Source organism: Theropithecus gelada, chromosome 12 (assembly GCF_003255815.1).
Source record: "Theropithecus gelada isolate Dixy chromosome 12, Tgel_1.0, whole genome shotgun sequence".
NCBI classification, from domain to species: domain Eukaryota; kingdom Metazoa; phylum Chordata; class Mammalia; order Primates; family Cercopithecidae; genus Theropithecus; species Theropithecus gelada.
The window spans coordinates 36,738,992-36,753,603 of record NC_037680.1 but is presented as its reverse complement, the minus strand read 5'-3'; the positions used below and the strand labels follow the sequence as shown (position 1 = coordinate 36,753,603).

The following is a 14,612-nucleotide window of genomic DNA, read 5'->3' as shown; positions in this document are numbered from 1 at the left end:
AGTACCCTGTGAAAAGGTAAAAGGGGGCAAGTTTACTAGTATGAGAAGAAATTATAGGTGGAATAAAAATTAGATCTTACATTCTTTCTGATTCTCCCCTTATTTGGAAGTCTCTGGGAAGGGAAATTTCCAGAGTGGATTGATTAGTCTGCTCGGGCTGCCATAACAAGATACCATAGACTGGGTGGTTTAAACAGCAGAAATTTATTTTTTCACAGTTCTGGAGGATGGAAGTCCAAGATTGGGGTGCCAGCATGGTCAGGTTCCAGAGAGGGCTCTTCCTGATTGCAGAGGGCGTCTCCCTGCTGTGTGCGCACGTGTCTTTCCTTAGTGCATGTGTGTTTGTTTGGTGCTGGGGTTGGGGGGTCTCTTCCTCTCTCTTCTTCTTCTTGTAAGGCCACCAGACCTGTAGGATTGGGACCCCAGCCTTTGATCTCATTTAACTTTAATTACCTCCTACAGCCCCTATCTCCAAATATAGTCAAAGTAGGAGTAAGGGCTTCAACATAGCCATTTTTGGGAGGCACAGTTCAGTCCACAGCACAAAGGCAGTGGGTTCTGGAGTCAGACTGCCTGAGTTTGAATGCAATGCGGGGCAAGTTACCCTTTTTGTTTCTCGGTTTTCTGTAAACTGAGAATAGCGATAGTAATTTCACAGCTTTATCATGTTGAATAAATGAATTAAGACAGACATGCAAAGTACACAGAACAGTACATGACATTTATAAAGTGCTCAATAAACGTTAGTTATTATTAATAAATATGTAACTAGATATTTGTACTTTTAGCTGAGACTTTATGATTTTATATATGTGGCCTCCACGTACTTTATGTTTACATATCAAATGATTTTTGGCATCAGGATTCAGAGTATGCCTTGAAAAATTTCTCCATGAATCTTGATAGATGCTTAAATATAAGGGAATAGAGTGTGTTCTATTTTATAAAATGTAGTTTATAATATTTGTAAAGAAGTTGTTCCATTTTCCCACTTAGCCCTTATACTCTCACACACACTGGTTTTCTACCTGTACAATAAAAAACAGAATGTTGTTGTAGACCTTATTACTGTGGAAATCAAAGTACTTCATTCATAACAAGAAATTCAGTAATCTTTGGACTCTTCCTAAAGAGAGTTTGCGGTCAAAGATATCCACGTTTAGTTAGTGTCTGGGAAAGCTAAGTAGAGAGCAGTTGACATCTTACTAGAAACTACAAGTAGAGTTTCTGCAAGTACAGAAGTACAAGTACTACAAGTACAGAAACTCTACAAGTAATGTAGAGTGGCCTAATTCATTGGCCAATATTCTATTTCTTGTGTTAATGGAATTTGAATTAAAATGTGACAGAAAGCACACTAGGCCATTCTTGCATTGCTATAAAGAAATATCTGAGGCTGGGTAATTTATGCAGAAAGGAGGTTTGATTGACTCACAGTTCTGCAGTCTGTACAGGAAGCATGGCACCGGCATCTGCTTAGCTTCTGGGGAGGCTTTGACTCGTGGCAGAAGGCAAAGTGGGAGCAGGCACTTCACCTGGCGAAAGCAGGAACCAGAGAGAGAGAGTGGGGGTTGGAGGAGGTGCCACACACTGTTAAATGACCAGATCTCAGTGTGAACTCAGAGCAAGAGCTCACACATCACCAGGAGATGGCCCAGGCTATTCATGAGGGATCCACCCCCACGATCCAAACACCTCCCATCAGGCTGCACCTCCAATATTGGAGATCACATTTCAGCATGAGATTTGGGTGGGGACAAATACTCAAACTATATCAAATGCTTAACTGATTCTCAAATCTTTCATGATTGTCATTATACTATGAGGCTGTCTTCAGTTCTTCTGGGCTCCTTCTAAGTCCAGAGGAGGAGCTGTGGAGCTGTGTTCTCTTTCTGCATAAGTCAAGGGTTTTTGTTTGTTTGTTTGTTTGTTTTTAAGACAAGATCTCACTGTGTCACCCAGGCTGGAGTGCAGTGACGCAATCTCGGCTCACTGCAACCTCCGCCTCCTGGGTTCAAGCAATTCTTCTGCCTCAGCCTCCCAAGTAGTTGGGATTAGAGGAGCCTACCACCATGCCTGGCTAGTTTTTCTATTTTTAGTTAAGGTGGGATTTAACCATGTTGGCCAGGCTAGTCTTGAACTCCTGACCTCAAGTGATCCACCCACCTCTGCCTCTCAAAGTGCTGAGATTACAGGCGTGAGCCACCACGCCCGGCCTCAAGGTCATTTTTATTTGGCAGGCAGGGTTTAAAAAGAAACAAGAAAGAGAAAAAAAGAAAGAAACTGCCCATGAGTTCCCTTAGTGCCCTTTCTAACAGGCAGTTGTTCCTTCCTGCCTTCTGCTGCCTGAGTTGGGCCTCCTGTTGCCTCTCTATTCCATTTCAAGTACAGGAACAAGTCATGGATATTTTACACTTAGAAACATTTCATTCTAAATAGTTGTACTTATGAGTCAAATTTTAAGACTTTCACTAAAATTAGAACCTAAGAGTCTTTTTATATCTGAGCTCCTGCTTTAAAAAAATCAAAGTGAAATATTTATATAACGCAAAGTCTCTAGCTGCTGTAGGATGTGCACTTTAAATGATCTATCCTTGTAATACTTCTCAGTATTGGGATGGCTAGTTCTACTAGAATATTGAATGCAGCAGAAAATAAAATCAGCATAGCGTGGGCATGTACAACTTGCATGTAAACTAAGGTGTTTAATTTATATTTCAAATACACTGGATACTACTATTTCCCAAACTACGGGCAAATGTAGTACTAAGAAGCAGTCTCTGTAGGAAAAAAATGAAATGTTATGCCTATTTCTATACTAAAAATTTAATTTGAATTGAGTTATAAACCCAAATATAAACTCAGAACTGTAAATCTTCTAGAAGAAGACATGGAAATGTGTCATTGTGACCTCAGAGTAGGCAAAACTTTTTTGCACATGACACAAAAAGCACAAATCATAAACAAAAAAATTGAGAAATTGGACATTATCAAAATTAAACATTTCTGCTTACCAAAATATGCTATCTTTAAGAAACTGAATAAACAGGTTCCAACTTGGAAAATGTTCATAGCTTATATATCTGACAAAGTATTTGGATCTGGAATACATAAAGGATTTCTACAAATCTACCATAAAAAGACAAACAATCCAATTAAAAACTTGAAAAGGCACTGCACTAAAGAAGATATATGAATGGCTAGTAACCTTGAAAAAGGTGGTTCACATCATTAGATATCGGGGAAAATGCAAATTATAGCCATAATTTGAGACCATTTCACATTCACTAGAATAGGTAACATAAAAAAGACGGCCAACACCTAATGTTAGGGAGGGTGTATAGCATTTGGTATTCTTAATCATAGTGGGAATGTAAAAGGGTCTAACTATATTAGAGAACTGTTCAACAGTTTCTTATAAAATTTTTGTCTCACTCTGTTGCCTAGGCTGGAGTGCAGTCGTGTGAGCATAGCTCACTGCAGCCTCAAACTCTTAGGCTCAAGAGATCCTCTTGCTTTAGCCTCCCTAGTAGCTGCAACTACAGGCACATGCCCCTATACCCAGATAATTTTTGAATTTTTTGTAGAGATGCAGTCTTGCCATGTTCCCCAGGTCGGTCTTGAATTCCTGGGCTCAAGCAGTGCTCCTACCTTGGCCTCCCAAAGTGCTGAGATTACAGGCGTGAGTCACTATGCCCGCCCTCTTAAAAGTTAAACATACATTTAATACATTTACCTTGTATGATCCAGAAATACCACCCTTAGGTATTTACCAAAAAGAAATAAAAACATAGGTTCACAAAAAAAGATTTACAGAAAGATGTTTTGCAGCCTGATTTATTTATTTATTTATTTAATTTTTTTTTTTTTTTGAGACGGAGTCTCTGTTTGTCGCCCAGGCTGGAGTACAATGGTGTGATCTCGGCTTAGCTCACTGCAAGCTCCGCCTCCCAGGTTCACACCATTCTCTTGTCTCAGCCTCTCGAGTAGCTGGGACTACAGGCGCCCTCCACCATGCCCAGCTAAGTTTTTGTATTTTTAGTAGAGACAGAGTTTTGCCATGTTAGCCAGGATGGTCTCGATCTCCTGACCTCATGATCCGCCCACCTTGGCCTTCCAAAGTGCTGGGACTACAGGCGTGAGCCACCGTGCCCGGCCTTTAGCAGCCTTATTTTTAAAGCCCCAAACTGGAAGCAATCCAAATGTCCATTAACAGGAGAATGGGTAAACAAATTACCTTAAAATGTCATACTACTTAGCAATAAAAAAATACAAGCAACTGATTGGAGCAACAATATTGATGACTCAAAAACACGCCAAGTGAAAGAAGCCAGTTGCAAAAAAAGTCTATCCTGTGATTTCATCTACATGAAATCCAGATATAGGCAAAACTCCTCTATGATGACAGATGTCAGACAGTGGTTGGAGAGGGCATTGACAGGAAAGGGACATGAGGGAACACTCATGGAAGGAAATGTCTCATGTCTTGTTTTCAATGGTGGTTACACAACTGTATATGGTTGTCAGAACTCACGAACTGAACACTTAAGATCTATGTATTTTATTCTATGTTAATTATATATCATTTTGTTTAAAAAGCAAAAAGAATCTACCTTCCCCCACTAAAATGATTGCACACTGATGAATAATCCAAGATGGAAACCTAGAGGATGTGAGATGTTGTAGGTGAGATTTCTTGGGAGAAAGTGATAGCTGCCTACAATGTGCACAAATACATCTGTGCTATAAGAATCCCTAGAAAGAATGTTACAGAGAGTGATCTCAAGTCAACAACCTACTAAGGAAATGGAAATGGAAAGTACTGTACATTTCCATTTCTGTACCAGCAGATCTAGGGACATCACTGGAGAGGCCATTTTAGAGTGACTAGATTTTAGTAAGGGTTGGGGAGAGATGGGGACGGGCTTTGCTAGCAGTAAATATGGCGACTCTCATGCCTCATCCAGTGGAGAAGGTGGTACATGGAGATCCTTCCTGGGGTATTTCAGGTGTTCGTCAGCTTGGGAGTCAAATGATGGATGAAAGATCAGTTGGTGAGTGTATGCTGAAGGTGGAACTGAGGTGGAAACATCCTCAAGTCAGGGATACTGGATTCATTTTAGGTGTCAGAATTGTTCTTGTACACTGTTTCTCGAGGCCAGGGATGTTGGGACCTGCCTCAGATAGGAGGTGAAGTTCATGTGGTCAGGCTTCCTAATGGAGAAGGAGAAATCCTTTATGTTCACAGTCACAAGAAAGTATTGAGCCTCCAAAGATTGCCTTTCGTCTGCATAAACAATAGACTTTTTATATAACCTGATTCCCCTATGGAGTCTCATAATGATCTCAAAGAATATTCTTGACTTCTGAATGCTTTCAATGCAACTGAAAGGAAAAAGGACTTGAGAAGTCAGAGAGGGTATCAACATCAAAGTGATGTCTTCCCTTCCCGCACTGGTAGGAACAGGAGGACCTAAGGCATTTCTTAGTTTTTGTCCAGGTCCTGTCAAAAATCTCAGCTAATCTCCCTGATCACAGGAGTAAAAGTGGTATGAACAAGGTGATTCTCCTGCCTTTTAAGAGTCAGGCTTTTAGAAACTGTTTTAGAGAATTTCACTTGTATATCATTAATCCCTTAAATGAGGTAGTATCTAATATGGCGATAATTGGAACTTGATTTTAGAAAAACTGTGACATATAACTCAGGTCCCTTGAAAATCAGTGCCTGTGATTTTTCCTGAATGACAGCTATGTGTAGCGCAGGCAATATGGACCATTCCTTTGTATCCGTAGCCCTCAGAATTTGAACATTTTCAATGTTATATATTCCTAAGATGCAAAAATGTTCTGAGACAGTGTCCATCAAACCCTTGGGAAGTGGATCCAGAAGTGTCGTATTCACATACTGCCTTTGTTCATATTGTTACGGACATTTCAAGATTCATTTGTCAGCCACAAAGTTGGTCATATTTCAACATCTGTTACTCCTTCACTGTTACTGATGGAAAGATGAAGATTCTGTGTAGTGAATACTTGATTGGAGTGTTGACATTTCTGACAGAACTGGCAATTTTTGAAATTGAGTGAGGCATTAGGTAGACAGCTTTATGGATTCTATACTACTTTCCTATGGATTATATACTATTCTTGCTAATTGTGCGAAACTGGGAGGGACTTCAAGAAAAATGAGAACAATCTAGGCTTTGCACTTCTCCCTTCCCAAGAGTTCCTTTAGAAGGGCTCAGGTGGGAGCAACAAACTAGGCCAAAAATGAAGCAGGTGGCAGTGGTGGAGGTAAGTTAGGTGTCCCTAAGGGCAACCATGAAGTTCTGGAATGGTGGCCTTTGGGATAGTAGTTGTCAATTTGCTATTCTATTTCTATGTAAGTTTTCTTTCTTTCCTTTAACATCACTCTTCCAGGGTCCAAGCTAAATGAATGGGGCACCATACAGTAGGTTTTACCTTGGAGAGTATTCCCTTTGGGCACTGTAGACTTCTCTAGCTATGCTCCCCAGGTTTATCTGGTTATTTTTCTTCTTTGCCCTTCAAATTTCTGTATAAAGACCTTAGCTGCAGATTCTTTTGCTAAACACATTGTCTTCAAACAGTGTGAAAATGGAGGCTATGCTTTTCCAGGAACCCATTACTCTGCTAGCTCCTTTAAAATTTTATTTTTAGTAGGTGGTGGCAATAAGAATGAGACGAATGTAGCAGAAAACCTCAGGGATGAGCTTTCTGTCTGGGTGGGCCTTTTCCATGACAGCAGCACCCTCGGAAATATTTGTGTTCAGCCATATTTAAACTTGAGTGAAAACGGACAACTGAAAAGTTAGTTCTTGTATTAACAATGAAAGAAAGAGAAATTACTACTTTTCAAGTTACTTTTAGAATTCAGAATAAAAAGGAGAAGTAGCAAGCTTGGTAATCAAGTAAAGTAATAGATAACATATCAACCCAAAACTTTGTGGCTTAAAAAAGTAATGATTTCTTATTTCTCATGATTCTGTGGCTCAGGAATTTGGAGGGGCGGTTGGCTGTTCCACATGTCATCTGGGTGAGTCAGTGGGCTGCATTCAGCAGGCAGCTTGGATGGGCTAGAATATTAGGAAGGTTTACCTTTTAATAGCTGGTGCCTCTTGCTTTGTTGTTAGCATTTATGTCTCTATATGGATAGCTTGGCCTTTCTCACAGGTCAGTGGTCTCAAGATAGTTGAACTTTTTACCTCGTGGTCAGCTTCCAAGAGGAGAGAAATAAGCTGCCAGGAGCAACATCACCTCCACCACACATTATTGGTCAAAGTAACTCACCATGCCAGCCCAGATCCGAGCAGAGATGAGGTAGATTCTACCTTTTCAGGTGAGTACCAGAAAGGAAGGAATTGACAGTGGCTCTTTGGAGATTATCTGTCACAGTTACTTACATATGTTACTTAAGTTGAAAGGGACCACTGTAGCAGTTAAAAGTGGTGACTTTAACTTTTTTCCAGTCAAGTAGCAATCATGAAAGCTTTATTGATAATCTCGTGGACTCATGGAGGTGACTTGAAGAATCCTATAATGTTCATCAAAACGTCTCCTGCTCCTCTGTACCCCAGTCAAATTATCCATTCTCATTAAATAATAACTTGGCTATTGATGGAACATTTAGTTACACACTCTAAGTCGTTAGGATACTATAATGAATGCATTCTTGAGTGCTAGGAAATTTAGGCAAAGAAGATTAATTTAGTCTGGACCTAAAATAATTCAAGATTTTCTGTCATTCTATTTCAGTTGCTCATATAACTTCTTGCTTTTTCATACTTTTTATATGAGGAGTATAGGTTTCTTTTCTCATAGCCAGAGATGATCTTGAAAATAAGTGCCTTTTTTGACAGAAATAATAAGGCTGGAATTCTAACGTAAAAGGTCTTCCCAAATACAAAGAAAAGCCTAAGGCTTGGACAGTATAAAAATCTGCCATTCCTATTGCATTCCAAATATTAAACAATAAAATATACTATATAATTGTTACCTTATTAAATACTCTGAAGAAAGACACATGGAATAGCAATCAGAGGACTGATGTTCAGGTCACCTTTGGCAAATCACTTAACTTCAAGCCTTTCTTTTAATCTGTGAAATGAGGAGAATAATTTCTTCTCCACCTACCTCAGTGTTTGTGATACTTAAATGAATAAAAGTATTTAGGACCCACACATAAGGCATAATAACTGTATGATTAAAAAATTGTTGGTATACCAAAAAAAGAGAGAAAAAAACCCAATTAAATATTTATATGTCCCTCATAAGGGGCTCATGGTCTCAATAGATTGTATGTTCAGTAGGTTATTTAGTGAAGGCATAGTGATAGTTTAAAATAACCTCACTCTTTCCATAGAAAGTTAGCAAGATCTTTCTCTTCATTTCTGCTTGGTTCTGCTTATTCTATAGAAAGTTGGGGTCATGTTGAACTGCCCTGGCTAAAATACCAGTCCCCTTTATATGTCTAATTCCTGGAAAAGCTGGGTAACATGGCAGAACAGTAACAATAGGAGTCAGGGCTGGGCTTGTCTTTTCTGCCCTGGGATTCTTACCATTTCTGGCTTTGACCAGGAAGTCAAAGCTCCTTTTATTTATTTGTAGTCCAAGCTCTTTTTCATGGCTGATTTAGTAAAGATTTTTAAAGATCATCAGATAAGCATCAGATAAAAATAATTCTAGACTCCTGCTGGCCACAAGATAATTGCCATATTTGACTGATCTTAAACAATAGTTTCATTTTTCAGGGATTTAGTTAATTATAAGCCTGTGCTGTCTAATATGGTAGCCACAAACCCTATTTAAATTTAAATTACTTAAAATTAAAAATTAAGTTTCTTAGTTATGCTAGCCATATTTCAAGTGCCCATTAGCTGCATGTGGCTAGAGGCCACCGTATTAGCACAGATGTAGAACATTTTCATCGTCACAGAAAATTCTAATGGATAGCACTGTTAGAGACTTCTTTCTAACCTGCGCGTTGCTCTTTTTCTTTCTTGCTATCTCCATCAAAGGCTCTTTCTTTCATGTTTATTTGTTTTGGGTGAGCAAAGTTGGGGGAAAAGGAGCTCACACTCATGCCCTATTTTTTAGTAATATTGATGAAATAGTTGGTGATTTGATGGACTGAAACTATTGGCTAGAGTAAGATTTTGAAAATATTTTTGAATTACATATATATGTATTGCCCAAAGCAGTAGTTGTAGAGGTTTTTATTTGGTTTTTAAATGGACTAGAATCCTGTATCAGCTAAACACTTCTCATGAACTAGCGACTACAGTTTTTCTATTGAATGTTATTTTGTTACTTTTAAAAGTTTTATTTTATGACAATCTCCTCTACTACAGTGAAAATTTGGCTCCTGTGCTCATATCGAAGTCATTTGAACTAGTATATGCCCTTTTCTCAATTTAAATGCAATTTCTAATCCAAGATCCATTCAGATCTTGATATATGCCAATTAAAATATTGACTTTAAACAAAAGGGTCATAAAAAAGGTGAGATTAAAATGATTAGGAGCTGAGTCCTTATCACATAATCCAAAGTAAACGAGGATTGCACAACGCCATACTTGAGGAAGCACAGTTCAGTTGCATAGACATGTTCCTAGATATTCCAAACTGCTTTGAAATTATAGTGCTTTGTGTTGAAAGATTGATATTAAAATATACTTGGGAATTAAAATTCACTTTATGATGAATTGTTGCTAAAAGGCTTTAAGATAGCACTGTGAAGACATGATATGTAAAAGAACAGTCTCCAAAGCCAAGCCACATTTCTGCGAATCAGAATCAGAACATTTTGTGTAGGCAGTGTGGCTTACCAAATGTGTCTTTCATAAAGGAAACCTGTTTTTCACTTTAACATTGACATAATTTATGTAAATCCAGGAATCAAAATTATACCTCAGTGTCACTTAATGTTTGTTATTTGGACCAAATTTCAGTTGGTTTAATTGTGAAACTAAAAATGGAATTTTGTTGCTGAAAACTTGAATTCCGTGAACTCAGGTTCTCATAACTGTTAACAAACTTGTTTTAAAGTTTTTTTGTTTTGTTTTGTTTTTTTTGGAGACAAGGTCTCACACTGTGGGCCAGGCTAAAGTGCAGTGGCACAATCTCAGCTCACTGCAGCCTCAACCTCCAGGCTCAAGTGATCCTCCTACCTCAGCCTCCTGAGTAGCTGAGACTATAGGCGTGCACCACCACACCTGGCTAGTTTTTGTATTTTTTTGTAGAGATGGGGTTTTGCCATGTTACCCAGGCTGGTCTTGAACTCTTGAGCCCAAGCGATCCACCGGCCTTGGCCTCCCAAAGTGCTGGGATCACGAGTGTGAGCTACCTCACCCAGTCTAAAGAATTTTTTTTTAAATGTTCATTTCAAAACCAGTGAGAGTAGGTGCTCACCCAGGAGATGTGACCAGTTAACTAGGAGCCAGGAACCTCAGAAGAGAAGAGTAGCTCATAACTCAGCTTGCTGGATCCAACATGATGAGAATTCCTTCAGGACTGGGAGACTAGGGTGATTTCCCAGGTCTAATTCTGCTTTGTTCTGGGTAGTTGGGCAGGCTATGTAGTATATCCAGAATTCCAGACCATTAAGTGAAATGCTTGTCATTAGTGATACCCAATCATTGTTTCGTGACACACCACTGTGTCACAAAGATTTCCTGCAGTGTTGCAGTGAGCCTCTCTTTTCCCAAAGCTCTGGCTCCTTCTCTGACACATTGCCACCAGGCGGCCCGTGTGACCTTTACTCCCTTTTCCCCACCCAAACATCTTACATTCCTTATACCTTATATCTGGATTTAGGAAAAGACTTCTTCTGGACAGTTGATTTGCAGTTCCAATCTGAGTTCTTACACAGTTGCCAAACTATTATTGCTGCAAGGAGTTAAATCAGTTTTCACACAGTGGTTCTAATAGTTTATTGTTAAAATGTCATTTATTTAAGTTAAGCATTTCCAATGCCCCATTAAACCACTGTTTCTTTTATTTCCTGGAGTTTGGGAATACCAAGTGAAAAGGAAGAGCGAAGAACAGAAAAGTGTTAGTGGGATGGTAAACACCGTGAACACTGCTGTTTCTAGTGGGCCAGAAAAATGTATGTATAAATCTTGCCCGTTCTTGGAGGCACTTTCGGATTCTCCTCCACAAAGCTTTCTGTGGTCACCATTTAGAGTCAATCCCCCTTTCCCTGTTCTCCATGGTATGTTATTTAGTTCTCTTCATATTACTGAGCAGTAATCTGATCAGAGACTGATCAGGTCTGCTTTGCCACTTGGTCATTTGTGCATGTGTCTTTTTCTTACTGAAACTGTCAGATTCTTCTTTGTATCTTCAGAAGTACATATAATATAATGTACCATATGTAAGTTTATATGTAGACATACATTTTTAAATTCTTTAAATATAATAGATTCATATTCAATAAATAGTATTGAATGCCTATTCTGTACTATACAAAACACTGGTGATAAAACAATGAGCAAAGCAGGTACAACCCTATTTCTCAAGGAGCTTTTATAATGAGGCAGAAAGGATAGACATTAAATAATAATTTAGATTGCAGCTTGGTGAGTCCAGAAAAGGAGATATACAGTATGCTATATGAGGTTTATATAACAGGAAGACCAGCCTATGCTGGGGATTAAGAGGGAAGATTTTCTGGTATAAGTAATCTAAGCTGAGCCTTGAAGAATAAGTTGGAGTTAACTAGGCAAAGAGGTAGAGAAGGAGCATTCCATGCATATAGAATGGCATGTGTGAAACATATTGCTGGACTGGTTGCCTTGCAAGTGTAAGAAACTGAAAGTCTAGATTACCTGGTTTTTTAGTGGTGAGGAAGAGAATAGCGCACGATGGTACTGGAGAAATAAGTATGAGTCAAATCTTGCAGAGATATGTGGGCCATGTGAAAGATTTGGTTCTTTAGCCTAAGATCACGACACAGACTTTGGAAGCTATCAAGTAGAAGATGCTTAATCTACAGTTATCTTAACAGCCTCCCAGTAGGTTCCTGGCTTCCAGCCTCTGTAACTTACATTTATACTTATAGTTCTCATTTGCATTGTGACTGCTGTGGGAAACGAGGAAGTAGCATGTCTTCTATAGGTAATGAGAACCTTCTACAGGTAATGAGGAAGCAAGTGGGATGCTTGCTTCCTCAGAAAAGAATCTGGCTAGTAGGTTGATTCAGTCTGGATCCAAAGCTTCCAAAACTTGAATTTTATTCTGTCTTGAATGTGGACCATTTAGTTTATTTTGAAAATTCGATTTCTAGCAGGTTTTCAGAATAAACTAACAAATCCAAGAATGGCCTGGGTTACCTAGGCAATAGTCTAATTTTATTAGACTATTTTATTAGACTATTGCCTAGGTAACCCAGGCCATTCTTGGATTCTGAGACCATTCCTCCTGCCACACACAGCTCCCCACAAGAACACTTAGCTATCAGTGGGAAAAATCCAATGTCTTTCTCTTGCTGGGACTGTCTTGTCCATATCAGTCATATACAGTCTCACAGGTAACCCTGGAGGAGGGAAAGGGGGATGGGGAACCAAAATGCAAAGGACCTGGTGCTAAGTGCCCCATCATTATTTTGTTCAACTGAAAGTCAAACAGATAGGAGAGTTGTAAAACTTGCCTACAATGAGAATAAGCAAGGAAAGAATTAAGGGTCATTTCACATTTAAAAATTCAGCTTATCACTTGAAGCTGTCAGTGCTTTGTGTGTAGAACTTTCAAATAATTAACATTTCTCAAACATCAAAACACAGCTAGAGGTGTGCATAAATAAAGAGGCACAGGTCCAAAAATATTATTTTTACTTTTTGAACTGGTAGGACTAATAGAAAAATAAATGAATATAATTGTTTAGATGAACTAGTTTTTATGGAAAAGAAACGTGGGAGAGAGTAGTTTTTAACCAGTACTTGATTATTTGATAATCACTACTACATTAGATAAAAAGTAGAAAAATAGGCATATATAGCATTTACTTATGAGAAACATCTCTCTCTTAAACTGTATTTGTTTTTAAGCACTCCAAGATCTTGGCCAGGATATTTAACTTTTGACCTAGTTTCCCACTGCATGGTATGGCTATAGGACATAGTGGATGTAAAAGGGCTTTCAACAAATATAGACCATCATACAAACATATTTACTAGTATTATTGTTTCAATTATCTATTATGGAGTAACGAATTACCTCCAAGTTAAAACTTAAAATGACTTAAAAATGACTTGAACTTAGAAATGACTTAAAACTTTAAAATGACTTAAACTAAAAAGTGACTTAAAATTTTGCATTTTCCTGGGTTGCCTGGGATCAGCTGGGTGGCTCTTCTGCTCCATTTGACTTTGACTGGGTCACTCAGGCAGCTGCATGCAGTTGGGAGCTCAGCTGGGGACAGAATGTCCAAGATGGCCTCATTCACATGCCTCACAGTTGTCTGGCTGTTGGCTGGAGTGCCTCCATTTTCCTCTGTGTAGCTTCTCTTTCAGTACAGCCTCTCTTTCCATGTGGGTTCTAACTGGAAGGCAGATTCGCCCAGATTTCTTTACAGGGTGATTGGCTGAAAGCCTCTTCAGGCCCAGATCTGGAAGTCACTCAGCCATACTTCTGCATTCCTCTGGTCCAGTCGCACAGGGCCATCCCATAGTCAAGGGGAGGTGAAACAGGTTCCAGTCCTGGACTTTGGAGGAGAGAATCACATTGAGAAAGCACGTGCAGAGCAGGAGGGATTGTGGCAGGTATTTTTGGAACTGTCTACCACAGTTATTATTAAATACAGCTTGAAAGAGTGAAAGATTCCAATCCCAATGAATAAGAACGCTTATTCATTGTACTGCTTCCAGATATTAAAATTAAGAAGTTACCTTTAATATATGTGTGCTGTGCATAATAGCCTGGCATATATTCACCATAGCTATTCTAACTGAAGGAAAAGATATATCCCCTAAAAACCTAATTCTTGATTTAGTCTTATTGTTTAATTTTTTCAAAAGTATACTACAATCATAGTTTCTATTGTTTCAGAAGTTAAATTCACTTTACATGTTTACTGATACAAAGGGAATTTTGAACTCCCTCTAGTGGCAAAAGATTTTCTTTTATTTTTTCAAAGAGCTTACTTAATAAGATGGCTGACATGTATAACACAACATAGTCTCAAAAATGACCTGTTCTTACCATCAGAAGATACCCACTTTCTCCTGTGTGAGTTATGGTAGGTCCTTTAATCTCTTATGAGAAATGTTAACCTTTCTAAGAAACATTGATCATATTACATGAAAAACAAAAAAGGAAGAAAGGAGACTTCCTGTTAACTTTAAAGTGCAAAAACTGCTAACTGCCCCTTTAGTCAAGGTCTTAAATAAAAAGTATTATATTTTGACAATTAAAATATCATTTTCCCTGACTAAAAAGTAAATTAAATTTTAAATTTTTGCCTGAAGAATTATTTTTTGAACAGACAAATGTATTTAATTGAAAAAATCTTTACATAGAGAGCAATAGGTAACTGTTTAAACGTGCAGCTTGGAAAACACTAATAACCAAACTGGCGAGGGGTGGGGGGATCATAG

At 38.5% G+C, this 14,612-nt stretch overlaps 1 protein-coding gene across 5 annotated transcripts in view; it reads left to right on the top strand.

The window, feature by feature from the left end:
- Positions 1–14,612, top strand: part of RBMS1 (RNA binding motif single stranded interacting protein 1) — a 215,031-nt gene that overhangs the window by 45,956 nt on the left and 154,463 nt on the right. Inside the window, exon 4 of one of the 5 annotated variants that reach the window (XM_025404168.1) lies at positions 11,027–11,125. The exons of the other annotated variants lie outside the window; for them this stretch is intronic. The gene's annotated coding sequence lies outside the window, so the exon portion shown is untranslated. The remainder of the gene's footprint in view (positions 1–11,026; positions 11,126–14,612) is intronic. 5 annotated transcript variants of the gene reach the window in all.